This window comes from Hemibagrus wyckioides, linkage group LG04, assembly GCF_019097595.1.
Source record: "Hemibagrus wyckioides isolate EC202008001 linkage group LG04, SWU_Hwy_1.0, whole genome shotgun sequence".
In the NCBI taxonomy this organism is placed as follows: Eukaryota; Metazoa; Chordata; class Actinopteri; order Siluriformes; family Bagridae; genus Hemibagrus; species Hemibagrus wyckioides.
The window spans coordinates 12,887,322-12,903,748 of record NC_080713.1 but is presented as its reverse complement, the minus strand read 5'-3'; positions in this window follow the sequence as shown (position 1 = coordinate 12,903,748).

Below are 16,427 nucleotides of genomic sequence, written 5' to 3'. Positions count from 1 at the left end.
TTGGCCTGACTCCTGCAGTACTAAACTATGTCCACTAGATAGAGCTCTTTCCCCTTTATTTATTTATTTTTTTTAAATATGGCTTCATGTTCACAATTTATATAGAGAGAGTCAGTCAAAAAATGTACATACACTTCAGGAAAATAAAAATTGTATGATGTATATTATATTAGTATAATATTAATAATATTATCATATCATAATATCATCATATATATCAATATATAACGTATAGCAATAAATTTAGTAATCAATCAATATTTATGCATATTTTTCATAAATACAGCTCTGGAAAAAAAATAAGAGACCACTGCCCAATCTCCAGATTTGATCCCTATTGAAAATCTCTGGAATGTCATCAAGAGGAAGATGGATGGTCACAAACCATCAAGCAAAGCTGAGCTGTTTGCTTTTTTGCAAAAAGAGTGGTATAAAGTTACCCAACAGCAATGTGGAAAACTGGTGGAGAGCGTGCCAAAACACATGCAATTCGGGGTTATTCCACCAAATACTGATTTCCGAATGTTATTTAGCCAAAGCATTAACACAATTTGTTCACAAATTATTTGCATTTCGTTTTATTTGAGTTATTAAAGCTCTGCAAATATTGCATGATCTTGGGTTATTTTGATGTGTTGTCATTTCCTTTAAATATACACTCTAAATAACAATAGCTATATTTTGAATTTAGGAGAAATATTGTCAGCAGTTCACAAAAAATGAAACAAAACTGTTCATTTCACCAATATATGCACCTGTAAGAATAAAACATAAGAAACTGATTATTTTGCAGTGGTCTCTTATTTTTTCCAGAGCTGTATAAACTGATATAGTAATATAGTTTAGACGGAGAGTCATTGTCCCTTTTGACATCATTGGACATTGCTATGATCTGTTTCTTTAAACCCAAACTGTCACTTTTGTCCTGATATAGTTTAGTGGGAGAGTCAGTTTTCTTTTTGCCATCAGTGTACATTGCTGTGATCAGTTTCATTTGACCCAAATTGTCACTTTTGTCCTTTTGGTATTTCCCTTTTAAATGCATGTACCCACTGGCCCACTGTGTCTGGTGCACCTGGGCAGCAATGGCGCCATTGCTTGGGCCCAATCGTCGTTGCTTGCAACTATATTTATTATTTGAGTTGCTTGCTATCAACCTATATTATTTCACTTGCTTACTATTATTATTATTATTATTATTATTATTATTATTATTATTATTATTATTATTAGCGGTGCTTGCTATGCTATGCACACTATTACTATCTCACCTGCTTATTATTATTAGTGGTGCTTGTTATGCAAAGCACACTATTACTATCTCACATACTTATAAGTAGTGCTTGCTTTGCAAAGCACATTATTCAAGATTCAAGAAACTTTTATTGTCATTTCAACCACATATAACTGACGCAGTGCACAGTGAAATGAAACGACGTTTCTCCAGGACCCTGGTGCTACATAAACATACAACATGAAGTTTAAACACAAAAAACAACAACACAGAGCTAAGACAGAAGTTTGTTTGCAACTAGGTGCAAACAAAGCAAAGACAACACAAAAAAACAGGACACTTAGCACCGAAAAAGAGAACATGTGCAATGAAATGTAAAAGGAAATTAAATAAAATGAAATAATGTACAACATTTGAACTGTAGAAAAAAACAGGTAACTAATAACATATATGATTATAACATATATATAACGGCCTGACAACACATATTGTGCAAAAACTGCAGTAGCAGTGGTTGAGGTAGTGCAAATAGAAATAAACATAAATACAGCAGCGGATGAAATATCAACATTGAGGTAGTGCAAAAGGTAATGAACAATTTAAATTTGTTCACACAGGTGAGAGAGAGAGAGTGTGTGTATGTGAGAGACAGAGAGATTTGTGCATTTCAGTCCTGTGTGTGTGTGTGTGTGTGAAAGAGAGACAGTGAGAGTTTTGTACAGTTCTGTCCTGGGTGTTGAGGAGCCTGATGGCTTGAGGGAAGAAAGTGTTACACAGTCTGGTTGTGAGGGCCCCAATGCTTCGGTACCTCTTTCCAGATGGAAGGAGGGTGAAGAGTGTGCGTGAGGGGTGTGTGGGGTCATCCACAATGCTGTTTACTTTGCGGATGCAGCATGCAGTGTAAATGTTCGTGATAGAGGAGAGAGAGACTCAGATGATCTTTTCAGCTGTCCTCACAATCCTCTGAAGGGTCTTGCAATCCAAGACTGCCAGATGAACACCGAGAAATTTGGTGCTCTTGATGATCTGCTGATGAGACCCACCACGGTCGTGTCATCAGCGAACTTGATGATATGGTTGGAGCTGTGCATTGCTGCACAGTCATGAGTCAGCAAAGTGAACAGCAGTGGACTGAGCACACAGCCCTGAGGAACTCCAGTGCTCAGTGTGGTGCTGCTGGAGATGCTGTTGCCGATCCGGACTGACTGAAGTCTCACAGTCAGGAAATCCAGGATCCAGTTGCAGAGAGAGGTGTTCAGGCCCAACAGGCTCAGCTTCTCAATTAGGTGCTGAATGATGATTGTGTTGAATGCTGAACTGAAATCTATGAAAAGCATTCGTACGTACTGTTAAACAGTCCTTGCAGTCCAGGTGTGTGAGGGCCAGATGGAGGGTTGTGGTGATGGCATCATCTGTGGAGCAGTTAGGACGATACGCAAACTGCAAGGGATCCAGTGAGGGTGGTAGCTGTGTTTTGCTGTGCCTCATGATGAGCTTCTTGAAGCATTTCATCACGATTGGTGTGAGTGAGACAGGATGATAGTCATTGAGGCAGGAAACCGTAAACTTCTTAGGCACAGGGACGATGGTTGTTGTCTTGAGGCACATTGGGACAATGGAGCTGCTCAGAGAGATATTGAAGATGTCAGTGAAGACATCTGTTAGCTGCTCTGCACACTCCCTGAGCACTCTGCCAGGAATGTTGTCTGGTCCAGCAGACTTCCATGGGTTAACTCTGTATAGAGTTCTCTTCACGTCAGCTGTGATGAGACAGAGCACCTGATCATTAGGAGGAGGGATGGTCTTCCTCACTGTAACTTTGTTCTGTGCCTCAAACCAAGTGTAGAAGTTGTTCAGCACGTCTAAGAGGGAGGCGTCAGTCACAGGCAGGTGATGTTGTCCTGTAGTTCGTGATTGCCTGAATGCCCTGCCACATACGCCGGGAGTTACCACTGTCCTGGAAGTGGCCGTGGATTCTCTGGGCATGTGCACGCTTCGCCTGTCTGATGGCTCGAGACAGTTTGGGCCTTGCTGTTTTTAAGGCTGCCCTGTCCCCTGCTCTGAAGGCAGAGTCTCTCGACTTCAGGGAAGCACGCACTTTTGCAGTCATCCATGGCTTCTGTTTGGAGCTCTGTCTCACCACGGCTGACGTGAAGAGAACTCTATGCAGAGTTAACCCACGGAAGTTTGCTGGACCAGACAACATTCCTGGCAGAGTGCTCAGGGAGTGTGCAGAGCAGCTGGCAGATGTCTTCACTGACATCTTCAACATCTCACTGAGCAGCTCCATCATCCCAACATGCCTCAAGACTACGACCATCATCCCTGTGCCAAAGAAGTCTATGGTTTCCTGCCTCAATGACTATTGTCCGGTCACACTCACACCAATCGTGATGAAATGCTTCGAGAGGCTCGTCATGAGGCACATCAAAACACAGCTACCACCCTCACTGGACCCTTTGCAGTTTGCGTATCATCCTAACCGTTCCACGGACAATGCCTTCACATGCGTTCAACCCTCCATCTTGCCCTCACACAGCTGGACAGTAAGGACACATGTACAAATACTGTTCATAGACTTCAGTTCAGCATTCAACACAATCATCCCTCAGCAGCTGATTGAGAAGCTGAGCCTGCTGGGCCTGAACACCTCTCTCTGGAAATCCTGGATTTCCTGACTGGGAGACCTCAGTTAGTCTGGATCAGGAACAGCATTTCCAGCACCACCACACTGAGCACTAGAGCTCCTCAAGGCTGTGTGCTCAGTCCACTGCTGTGTCACAGATCAAACCACATTGTCAAGATCGCCGATGACACGACCGTGGTGGGTCTCATCAGCAAGAACGACGAGTCAGCTTACAGAGAGGAGGTGCAGCAGCTAACAGCATGGTGTAGAGCCAACAACCTGTCTCTGAACGTCGACAAGACTAAAGAGATGGTTGTTGACTTCAGGAGAGCACAGAGTGACCATTCTCCGCTGTCCATCGAGGGATCCTCTGTGGAGATCGTCAAGAGCACCAAATTCCATGGTGTTCATCTGGCAGGGAACTTCACCTGGTCACTCAACACCAGCTCCATCACCAAGAAAGCCCAGCAGTGCCTCTACTTCCTGAGGAGGCTGAGGAAAGCCCATCTCCCTCCCCCCATCCTGACTGTGTTCTACAGAGGGACCATCGAGAGCGCCCTGAGCAGCTGCATCACTGCCTGGTTTGGGAATTGCACCGTCTCGGATCGCAAGACCCTTCAGCGGATAGTGAGGACAGCTGAGAAGATCATCGGAGTCTCTCTCCCCTCTATTAAAGACATTTACACTACACGCTGCATCCGCAAAGCTAACAGCATTGTGGATGACCCCACACACCCCTCACACACACTCTTCATCCTCCTGCCGTCTGGAAAGAGGTACCGGAGCATTTGGGCCCTCACAATCAGACTGTTGAACAGCTTCTTTCCTCAAGCCATCAGACTCCTCAACACCCAGGACTGAACTGTACAAAACTCTCTCTCTCTCACACACACATACACACACCCACACTCTCTCTCTCTCTCTCTCTCTCTCTCTCTCTCACCTGTGTGGACACACGCACTCACACACGCATAACTTATATTTTCGATAGTTATTGCACTACCTCAACCCCTGTGTTTTTCATCTGCTGCTATATTTATATTTATGTTTATTTCTATTTTGCACTACCTCAACTGCTGCTATATTGTATTTTTGCACAATACATGTTGTCAGCCCCCAAAGTTCATCATCATCTCATTTTATTACATTTCATTTACATTTCATTGCATGTTCTTTTTCTTTTTTTTCAGTGCTAAGTGTCCTGTGTTTTGTATTTATTATTTTTGCACTGTCTTGTCGTTGCTTTGTTTGCTTTGTTTGTTGGCTTGGACGAACTTTTGGTCATAGCTTTGTGTTGTTCTTGTGTTTGATCTTTATGTTGTATGTTTATGTAGCACCAGGTCCTGGAGAAACGTTGTTTCATTTCACTATGTACTGCGTCAGCTATATGTGGTTGAAATGACAATAAAGCTTCTTGAATCTTTAATCTTTAATCTTGGAGCGTGTGGTGATGGTCTTGGAGATGGTCACGTCATCGATGCACTTGCCGATGTAGCCGGACACTGATGTCGTGTACTCCTCCAAGTCGATAGAGTCGCTGTTGGTTGCAACCTCCCTGAACATGTCCCAGTCAGTGCACTCAAAACAGTCCTGAAGAGCAGAGATGGCTCCTGCTGGCCAGGTTTTAACCTGTTTCAGAACCAGTTTAAAGCATCTGATGAGTGGTCTGTATGCTGGAATCAACATAACAGAGATGTGGTCTGAGTAGCCGAGGTGGGGGCAGGACTCCGCACGATATGCGCCGGGAATGTTTGTGTAAACAAGGTCCAGCGTGTTCGCCCCTCTCGTCACAAAGTCCACATGCTGATGAAATTTAGGGAGAACAGACTTGAGATTTGCATTGTATTTCCAGCGATAGTAAACAGTCCGTTGGGGTGAGCATTCTGCAGCTCAATAATAGCTCCATAGAGCTCACACAGAGCCTCCTTAGCGTTAGCGCTGGGTGGAATGTACACTCCGAAAATGAAAGTGATAGTGAATTCACGTGGTAAATAAAAAGGTCTGCATCTAACTCCACTAGTGATGAACAGTAATTAGAAACAAGCACAGAGCCCTTGCACCATTCTAGAGGCTTCACTCACCTTACCTCTATCTATCTATCTATCTATCTATCTATCTATCTATCTATCTATCTATCTATCTATCTATCTATCTATCTATCTATCTATCTATCTATCTATCTATCTATCTATCTATTACTGCAATATAGACCTGTGACATATCCAAACACTCAGCACACTAAGGGGAACAAGGTTAAGTATACGCTGATGACAGCAAGTACGAACCAAGAGCCAAAATACGTGGAATTGCAAAATTACTGCAACATAAACATGTGACATATCAAAACACTCAGACAATGAGGGGAAGAGTGTGACATGTGTTCTGGTAATATCACATGACAGCATTACTTCTGTAATATAGTTAAGTTTTCCCTGTGTACATTCAATAAATAATCATACCAGTCAGTTTTGACCAGGAACACAAAAGTTGTTATTTTGTGCCACAGTTTAAAAAATATAACTGGTTTCCAAAAAGTGACTTTGGTAGACATTTCAGTGAAGTACTCTGTAATAAGTAGTACAATTGTTTTCATATTAGTGTTTGTTCTAGTCAAAATAATGTCTAAATAATGTTTTTCCCCTAAAAGAAATGAGTGGTATAAGTTCAAGTGAATGAGGCCTGAAGGACATACACAGCAAATAGAAAAAGTTCAAAACTTGTAATGTTCTCCAAGAGCTGAAGTTTAGAAAAAGATCTAATACAACATTATGCAATAATATGTGTATTATTGTGGATTTATAATGGAATAAAATGATCCCGGTCAAAAGTGACTGGGAACACTATGAATGTTAGCCTAAACAAACACAACAGGAGGGTTAAGTGCTTCAGGAAGAGGTAGCCATCAGCCCGCGTTTGAAGACAGTCAGTGACTTGGCTGTACGGACATCTAGGGGAAGTTCATTCCACCACTTCTGTGCCAGAACAAAGAAGAGTCTAGATGTATACCTATCTCTCACCCTGAGAGATGGTGGGACAAGTAGAGCAGTGCTAGTGGATTGGAGGTAGTGAGGTACAGTGCAAGAGCTTTGAGGTAAGATGGTGCTGGTCCATTCTTGACTTTGTAGGCAAGCATGAGTATTTTGAATCTAATGCGTTCAGCTACTGGAAGCCAGTGGAGGGAGCAAGGCATTGGCGTGGTGTGTGAGAAACTAGGCAGGTTGAAAACAAGTTGTGCAGCTGCATTTTGGATCATTTGCAGTTGACGAATTGCATTCAGAGTTAGACCTGCCAGAAGGGAGTTGCAGTAGTACAGTCTCGAAATGACAAGAGACATTAGTAGCTTGTGTGGATAGAAATGGCCAAATCCTTCTTACAGAAGAAACCGACATGAGCTTTTGACATTAGTAACATGGGTGGAAAAGGACAGCTGATTGTCCATAGTTACCCCAATGTTATGAGAAGTGGCTGAAGTTGAGATATGGAGTTGTTCAGAGATAAAGCAAGATCCTGGGATGGGGATGAATATATATATTGTATATATATATATATATATATATATATATATATATGAACATACAGAATATGTGTAAATATACAGAATGAATATATTTATATATACAAAGATCATAAAAATCTCACTGATGCACATGGTGAGCAAAGGCTGGTCCAATCCAACAGACGAGTTACTGTTGCTCAAATTGCTGATGAAGTTAATGTTGGTTCTGATAGAAAGGTGTCAGAATACACAGTGCTTCACACTTTGAATATGAGGCTGCATATCTGGTGCACCTCTGAAAGCACCAACAATGGGTACGTGAGCATTAGAACTGGACCACAAAGCAATGGAAGAAAATGAGAGGTTGTTTAGGTCATAATACATACTTTCCCACACACACACTCATTGGTGTACTGTAACGAAGTAAAATTACTTCGTTACAGTACTTAAGTATTTTTTGAGAGTTTTTGTACTTTACTTGAGTTTTTATATTTCTGTCAACTTTTATTTTTACTTCACTACTTTTTTTAAACAAATTCTATACTTTTACTCTGATACATTTTCTGTTCTGCATTTTCGTTACTTATTACAAAAAAAACCTGCATCCAAATTTGCGGTAAAGGAAGTTTGTGGTTAGTGATGACTTTAGGCTATGTCCACACGTAGCTGGGTATTATTTAAAAAACTGAGATTTTTCAACTTTTTTTTTTTTTAATTCTGTCCACATGACCTACATGTTAAAAATATCTTTGTCCACATGAAAACACAAAATGCCCTGTTAAGTGCTATCAGGAGCATGCCTAGCCAATCAGAAGCCTAGACAAAACTTTATTACAGGTTCCGGTAGTTTAACAACAATGGCGCGTCACATGAAAGCAATGCCCTTGACATCTGAAAATTTCATTGTAGAATGTAGAAGTCCAACCAGGTCTCGTCCAAAACCGCCATCGCTGTGTGCATTGTCGGAGTTTTGTATGCAGCAGCAGTGAGCTCCGTATTACATTCCGACACCTCTGTTCATGAACGTAATGTGTGAGTAACTGCGCATGTATGTGCATGCATGTAAAAAGTCCAGTAAACAATGTTAACACAGTCAGTAGTTCACGTAAGTCTGCTATTGCACAAAATATATTCAAAAACAAAGCTGACATCAAATCAAGGAGACCGGCACACAGAAAATTATGTCAATTCATCAAAATCTCCGTTTCCCCTGTCCACACAACACCACTGAAAATGGTGAGTTTTGGAAAATCTTCACTTTGGAAGGAGTTTTCCAAAATCTCCGTTTTCAACTACCTCAAACTGCATTAGCATGTGGACGAGAGGTCAAAACGCAGAGAAAAATCTCCCTTCTTAAAAATACCTGGCTATTTGTGGACATGGCCTTAGTTACAGGTGCACATGTATGGAAACACTGATACTGTACAGTTCATTACAATGCAGTTTTAAAGGCCTCTTCTTTCTTTCATGCAAGTCTTATTTTTTTGGTGGTGCACTTATTGAGAAGTTTAAGAAAGGAAGCAATACAGAATAAAATTCATAATTCTTCAAATTTTTACAGTCTTGCTTTTTTATTAATTTAGTTCTACTTTTACTTTCCATACTTGAATACATTCATGAAAATACTACTTTTGATACTTAAGTACAGTTTATTTCAGATACTTTAAGACTTTTACTCAAGTAGAATTATAGTCATTGAGTCATTTTCTAACAAAATACCTGTACTTTTAGGTATTTTGTTAGAAAGTGACTCAAGTAAAAGTTAAAGTCAACCATTATAATTATGGCCAAATAATGGCTTTTGGGTACTTTATACAACACTGCACACACTATCATACACTTGCACACATACAACTATACCCTCACACACACTATCATACCCTTGCACACATACAACTATACTCTCACACACACTATCATACCCTTGCAAACATACAACTATACCCTCACACACACATTATCATACACTTGCACAGATATAACTATACTTGAGAGTTTAATAATGGGAGTGAATATAAGAAGGAAGGTCTGGATATGTAAATACACATAGTGGTGTGTGTGAGAGAGAGTTTGATTGAAATGGAAGGTGGTTTGATTGCAAAGGAAATAGCTCTAAATTCTCAGTTTGTGATTGGCTGATGGTGGGTGATTTCACTGCTTTGACCCGCCTTCCCAATTAAGCAGTGAACCTGGTGGATAGACAGCAACTTAATAAAGTCGTTAGTCTCTTAACCAACGCTTTAAATTCACCAACAACTGTCATAACAATGTCGCAAACTCTGGATGTTGGAACTGTTGGAAGTCGACAGACACACACAGGGGCAACTTCTAATGCTGCTGTTGACAAAGAAATACGGTGAATTTTCAGAGCTGGATCAGCAGGTGTATCGGGAGCAGCAATGTAACTTCAGCAGGAGCTAGCCTTAATGTTAACCAAGAGATGCGACCCCGAGATCAGACTTGGAAGTATTTTGGTGGTTGGACATCAAAGTCACGGAAGAGGTGAGTTCATTGAGTAAGCAAAATGATTTCTCTTTAGACTTTGATCATGTTTTTATTAAAGCCATCCCTTCCTGCAACTTCTAAGCTAATGGTAGCATTAGCTGCTACTTAAACATGCTTGTGATTTTTTTTCTTAATGACATGATAAATTATTAATGACATTTTGCCATAATTTTTACCCTTGAGGATTTTGTCAAAACAAATCTGGATGAGACCTTTGTCATTAACAGCATCAAATTCTATGCTGTTTAAAATGCATTGTTTTCTTAATGGAGTACTTATACTTTCGTGATTTAAATAATATTTAGATCATATCATTTTATTATTTAGATCATATAATTTTTACTTGAGTAAAAATTTGAAATAGTGCTTCTACTTTTAGTGGAGTACTTTTTTAGCCAAATACTTGCACTTTACTTGAATATTGCCCTAATGTGATGTTATTATAATTATTACATTTACTACTACTGTTACTACTACAAATACATAATAATAATAATAATAATAATAATAATAATAATAATAATAACAATAATAATAATAATAATAATAACCTTGACAGTATTCACAGCAAGTATTTTTTTAGGCCTACCACCCAAAATCACCCTAATTTCAAACAAGGATGTCATATTACTAGCTCATCCAGCATGGAATGAAGTTTGCAAGCACAAAACCAGAAGGAGGCTTAATGAAAGTGGCTATATAATAAGTACCTATGAAATGAGGAAAATGTGGGACTACAGGAAAGTCATTAGAGAAATAAGAGAAGCATTCAAGGACAGACTTCCTGAGGATGTCAGGTATTATATTACTGTACATATGTGCTATATAAACTGTTTTTTTTTTTTTTGCGTGAGGGACAGGAACTGAATGGCTTTATGATTTACAAAGTTTTCAGATTAAAGGCGGTGTACATTAGGCCATCAAGCATTCTTACATTTCTGGTAACCCATTAAAAATGTAATGTGAAGCGTTCCTTGCTGTTTGGTTGTAGCATACAAGTTATTTTTTCTGTGTGTGTTCTTTGAAGTGGACTCTTTTAGGTGAGGTCCTTACAACTTCAAAGGGTTTCTTGTGGGTTAAGGCTTGGTTTTAGGGTTAGGATCGGAATTAGGGTAAGGTAAGGGTAAGCATTAGGGTATTAGGGTTAGGCATTTAGTTGTGATGGCTAGGATAAGGGGCTAGGGAATGCATTATGTCAATGTGTGTCCTCACAAAGATGGAAAGACAAGTATGTGTGTGTGTTTATTTAATTATTAACATTTTTGTTTTAGTTCGACAGCACTGACTCAGAAGACAGTTGCATTGAGGTTGACACTACAACATCCAGTCACAGAGCTACCACTGACAATCATACCAGTGACTATAGGACTACATGGGCCAGGGGAGAACAAAGAGCAAGCCAATCCACTGCATCACCAAAAGAATCCAGTGGCACCATGACTAAAGGGAACCAGTCCAGTAACACCATGACCAGAGTGAACCAGCCAACTGCATCACAGAAAGCATCCACTGTCACTGATTCGGCTGACACAGTGAACGAGATTCAGTCAACCAGCAATGATGACTATGCTGTCTACCTTTCAATCTTATATTTCTTCTGATCATGAAGAACTAAACCAGGCTGTAATGGACAGCCTTTATACATAAGTCACTGGGTAATAATTACATTGTTAAACAAGTGAGGTAATTGCATATATAACTGGTGTAACACCAGTCAGGCTCAGATGTTCCCAACATGCCTATGTAGAGGGTATAACAGTAGTTGTGTACAACATTTATACTTCTAAATTGTCCACTGATCAGCTTTTTTACTGTTCACTAAGAAAATTTACCAGGCCTAAAAGTAATTGTATGCCATGGCTACCATCATTACCATCATCAGTGGGTTTAATGTCTTTTGAATCCTGTTCAAAACTATTTGATTGATATTAAAGTCATTTTCTGGAAACAACAATATTGTTTTCAATCTCTAACTGTACAGGCTTGTCTTCATTAAATCCAAATACCTTTTTTTTCCTGTAAAAATATTGTCAATTGCTAAGTTACCAGTTTACAAATATCTGTCAAAATATGTGTCTAAGATATCTGCTTCCAGTTCAACACAGTGAGAAACTGAATTCAGTTTGTGGTACTAAAGATTTTAATGGAATTTGCAGTGGACAATTGGGGTCTCCAGAGTATAAATGCTAATTATTTTAGTGATTTCCTGGCCTGTTTTTATGCACTGGTAAGGTTGTGTGTGTGTTTGAGTGTGTGTGTGTGTGTGAGTATAGTTGTATGTGTGCAAGAGTTTAGTAGTGTGTGTGTGAGCATATAATTGTATGTGTGCAAGTGTATGATAGTGTGTGTGAGTATAGTTATATGTGTGCAAGTGTATGATAGTGTGTGTGAGAGAGTATAGTTGTATGTGTGCAAGTGTATGATAGTGTGTGTGTGAGAGTATAGTTGTATGTGTGCAAGGGTATGATAGTGTGTGTGTGTGAGGGTATAGTTATATGTGTGCAAGGGTATGCTAGAACTATACCCTCACACACACACTATCAGACCCTTGCACACAGAACTATACCCTCACACACACACTATGTGTGCAAGTGTATGATAGTGTGTGTGAGAGTATAGTTGTATGTGTGCAAGGGTATGATAGTGTGTGTGTGTGAGAGAGTATAGTTGTATGTGTGCAAGTGTATGATAGTGTGTGTGTGAAAGTATAGTTGTATGTGTGCAAGTGTATGATAGTGTGTGTGAGAGAGTATAGTTGTATATGTGCAAGGGTTTAGTAGTGTGTGTGTGAGAGTATAGTTGTATGTGTGCAAGTGTATGATAGTGTGTGTGTATGAGGGTATAGTTATATGTGTGCAAGGGTATTGTGGGAAACAAATTTTCTTGTGTTCTCGCAGGGGAAGGATCACTAACCTATTCGGGAAAGGTCGTAAACATTCTTTCTTGCAACCAAATGGGTCGCAAATCTTAGTGGGTAAACATAGTCTTTAATAGGTGGTGCGGGAAATGAGGGGTCTGTTTTAACACAACCTGAAGGACAGCCTACCAAAGTCTGTATAAATACCAGAGGTTTCTTGTCTGTCTGTGGAGATCTTGACCACAGCACTTCTGAGTGTGTTCTAATCTTCAATAAAAGATTCCTGCAACATCCCAACTTCCAAGTCTCCGTGACCCGGATAGAAGTTGACACAAGAATCAGATGCCAGAATTCACATCAGCTGGTGCAAGGAACCTGAAAGAGCTAACTGATCCAGAGCTGAGCCTACACCAGTGACACTGTTTGTTCCAGACTGATCACCTGAAACAAGTCCAGACTGAACTTCTGCAACTCAACTCTCAGATTTGGTGAGTGTCACTCTATTAAACGAACCTAAAGACCAGGATTTGAGTAATCCAGTTATCCTCTGAAAAAGTCAGGGAAGTGTTAAACACAGCTGTGGGGTGTTTTAACAATTGTTTATCCTCTGTAAATCAGGGAAGCCTCTGTATATATTCTGTTACAGGGAAGGTTAACTACGGTCGTGTGTTAACAAATTGGTTACCCTCTGTAAATCAGGGAAGCCTCTGTACATATTCTGTTACAGGGAAGGTTAATTACCATTGGGTGTTAACAAATTGTTTAGCCTCTCTTTATTAGGGAAGAAGTTGGTTTATTTTATTTTATTTTGTTTGTTCTTGTTGTTTAATTAAAGAAAAGTAATAAAACAGCAGAAATATAACTAGAGGTTTCTAAATTAACTGTAGTGACCCCAACGCACTGCAGCTCTGTGAAGTTTAAAACAATAACCCGAAGTAGTGTGGTTTTGTCTGACGAACTGTGACAGTGTTTTAAACTTAAGTTTAAGCCCGAAGTACTGTGGCTAAGTTGACTGTTTTAAAATATAACACAAAAACCCGATGTAGTGTGGTTTTGTCCGTCGTACTGTGACGGTGTTACATTTTAAACTGTTTGTGAGTGTTGTTTGTGAGCTGTGAGTGTTATTGTAGTTGGACTTGAGACCCGACAGAGTGTGGCTGTGTCTGAAACAGTGAGACTTTCGAGTTCAAAAGCCCAACGTATTGTGGTGGTTTATTCATTTTGAGTCTGAAGTACTGGAGCTGTGAATAAATAGACTAACAGGTATCTTAAAGTAACTAGATAACATGTCACTAAAGTTGAGTAGATATTCAGTGAAAATGGAAGAGCTGATTGTTAAATACATCGTTAAGCACAGCTGTCAGGGAATATTCGATGGAATCGAGAACACTGTTGATAAATCGTATGAGTGGGCTATGGCCAAATTTGAAACTGATCCCAATATGCCTAAGAATAAAAAAGGAAAAATTGCCAATGTGCTTCAAGCAGTTCTGGGTGCAAAGTAACTAAGAAGACTCTAGATGTGTTAAATGCTGAAAATGAGCAACTTCAATCTAGACTGGATGATGGGCTAATTTGTAAAAGAAATTTCGAGTCTAGTGAAACAATCTGGAAAGAGGAAAAGGTCAGGATGCAGAATGACCTTACCCTTCTTAGAACTAACAATAGTATGCTAAACGCATCTGTGGAAACACTGTCCAATGAATTGGAGGAAGCAAAGATTGCTTGTAAATTTCTGATAAAAAATGGCACGTTGTGTAACCAAGTTCCAGAAATGAGAGATTTGTGTAAAGAAAGCAATGAGAAGTCAAAAAGAGATTCTCAGCCAGTCCTTGATCTGCACTCTGAGGGTACAGTTGAATTACCCATGGCACCAATTCGCTCTACTGCAGCTGTGTGCACTGGTGAAGGAAGGGAGAAACCTTTGACCTTGGCACCAATGGCAGTAGGTGTTAAAAAGTTCCATAGGAATAGAGGCCACAAGGTTACCTGTAGAAAGGACGACCAAGCTACTGGAGATTAAAAGGAAAGACCACCCCCTTGTAACCCTGATAACCTCCTAGTGTGTTATTCGTGTGGCAAGGAAGGACATATTTCCAGAAATTACAGATTTTCTCTTAAGAAAGAAAAGATAACAGGCCCAAAAATTGATCAGTTACAGGCCACTGTAAACAGATTGAGTGAGGAGCTCAAAAATCTGTGTGACCATGCAGAGATTCAGTTTACAAGCTCTGCCATAAAACTAAATACCAACAACCTGTTAAGAGATGGTCCCACAATGATCAATTAAAAACCATAAAAATCTGAAGCCAATCATACTGGGCCATGTAAATAGTCAAGTGTATATTGTAAGTCTTTGTAATGTTTTCTGTCTTATGTGTAAAGGGGGGGGGGTCATAAATTCATTCACATGCCTAGTCAGCCTGCTTATAACCCTAGTGTTGTTCCCACACTTTCCACTGAAAGTCTAGGACAAATTGCTCAGGTGCTTCTGAGAGCACAGCAGGGACAGGCAGAGCAGGAAAAAAAACAAATTGTTTACCTTTCCCTGGTTATATACGATAATGATAAAAGCTGGATATAGTTGCACAGGGTATGGGTCCATGTCTTAGAGTAGTACAGGCAGTTCACCTAGCCTTACTAGCCTGTTCAGGTATTGTGTTGGGACAGACTTTAACTGTAAGATGCCCACATGCAGGATCTGTCTTAATGAATCAAGCTAAAATCACTTGTCACCTCCTTACTTTGGGGAAATTCGTTAGCCACAGTCACAGCCCCGAATATAATTTTGCAACGTGCCCCAGTCAATAATCCATCCTCTTGTATGATGTTCACAAGGACTGATGTTTTTTGAAGAGGATGAGAATGAGGTGACTCATGATTGTGTTATGCTTACATACTCATCTCCGAGTATAATTGCAGAGACACCCCTAAAGAATGCCGATTTTGAATTGTTTGTTGATGGTTCTGCACAAGTCATTAAAGGAAACAGATGGGCAGGATATGCCGTCGCCACCTTGACTGAAGTAGTAGCTTCAGGCCGGATGCCAGATCACTTTTCTGCACAAGCTGCAGAATTGATAGCATTGACCAGAGCATGTAAATTAGCTTCAGGCTCAACAGCAAATGTTTATACTGACTCTAGATTTGCTTTTGGAGTGTTTCATGATTTTGAGATTATATGGCAAAGTCGTCAATTCCTCACATCTTCTGGGACACCTATAAAGCATGCTGACTTAGTCAAAGACCTACTGTTTGATATGACACTTCCTAAACATCTAGCTGTAATAAAAGTGAAAGTACATGCTACAGTACACTTAACTCTGAAGAAGCAAATGGCAATGCTCTTGCAGACACAGCTGCTAAACAAGTCTGTTTAGGTGATACTGTGCAGATGTGTGCTGGCAAGACAGCTCAAAGTGTTGTTATGCCCCCAGATTCACTCAGTAATCTGTATAAAGATGTTCCGCTTTATGAAGCTTGGACATGGCTAGACAAGGGGGCTAAAGTTAATTCATCAGGCTGCTGGGTCAAAGGGGGAAGATATGTTGCACCTTTGAGTCTTTGTTACCCTATCTGGCCCAACAGCTACACAACTTAGGACACATTCATCCAACAGCAATGGTTCACCGATTTTCTAATCAGTGGTGGAACCCAGCTTTCAGAGCAGTAGCGACAGAGACAGCAAAAAGATGTGTTGCATGTCAGC